The following is a 1177-nucleotide window of genomic DNA, read 5'->3' as shown; positions in this document are numbered from 1 at the left end:
CCCAGCCTGAAGATCATTTCTAACAGAATCAGAATTGCACTGATAGGAAGCATGTCAGAGATGCTGGTAGCCCTCTTGGAATCCCAGTTATTTTAGGAAGGAGCACCTGAATGATCCATGAGTGAAAAAACATATCTTTGGCTTTGAGATCAGTGGCCAGTTCCACCTGGGAAGAATTTAAGTGATGAGTTAGGTCACTGGAGGCATCCATTTGGCAACTGTGCAATGAGCCTCTACGATAGGTCAGGCTCTGGAGAAACAGAAACACACATCTGGTCCTCGCTCTTGAGGAGCCCGCAGTCTGGGGACTGATTTCTCAGTAAAGGGTGGATAGACAATGGTGCTCCCTCGAAGGAGAGCCCAAGGGTGCAGCAAGGGGCTTGGAGTTTGGCTGACAGCCCTCCCCCGCACTGAGGTCACGGAGAGTGAGGGCACAGGACAGGGCCCTCCAGTCCTTATGCTCAGTCGCTGGTGGAGCATGAGTGGCAGCTGCCAAAGGGACATGTTGACCATCTTCTGTCCTTCTTTCTGACTTCATAGCTTTGAACCCAGGGTGAGTCTGGGATCCTCTAGATTCCCCTATGCTATTGCCCCAAATAGCTTTCATGGCGTGGTTTGAAACATAAAAACCAACAGCTTTCATCAGCGCTTCCCTTTAGAGGCTCAGAGAACCTTAACTTCTTTTCAGGCACAGCTTACAGAAAGTGCGCAGCTATTAACTGCACAGCTCGATGAATGTTTATACACATACCCTCCTGTGTTAACCACCACTCAGATCAGGAGAGAATTTCCAAAACCCCAGAAGGCTCCTGGGCCCCTTTCCAGTTAATACCTCCAAGGTAACTACTATTTAGACTTCTATCACCTAGATTAGTTCTATCTGTCATAGAATTTCATACAGATGGAGTCATACGGTATGTGCCCTTCATTAGTGTTTGGGAGATTCATCCATGTTACTGTGTGAAGCAGCATGGTAGTTTGTTCATTCTTTATTGCCAATTGGCATTCCACATAGAATATACAATCTATCCATTCTCCTGCTGATGACCTTTGTTCCCCCAGTTTTTTACTTGCATGAATGAAGTTGCTATTGTTTTCGCATGTGTCTTTTGGTGTCAGCTCATTTTTGTTGGGTATAAGTGGAATAGGCATAGGCATATTCTCTGAATTCTTTTTT

The sequence above is a fragment of the Mandrillus leucophaeus genome, unplaced genomic scaffold, assembly GCF_000951045.1.
Source record: "Mandrillus leucophaeus isolate KB7577 unplaced genomic scaffold, Mleu.le_1.0 Scaffold228, whole genome shotgun sequence".
NCBI lineage: Eukaryota > Metazoa > Chordata > Mammalia > Primates > Cercopithecidae > Mandrillus > Mandrillus leucophaeus.
Note: the sequence above shows the minus strand (reverse complement) of the source record.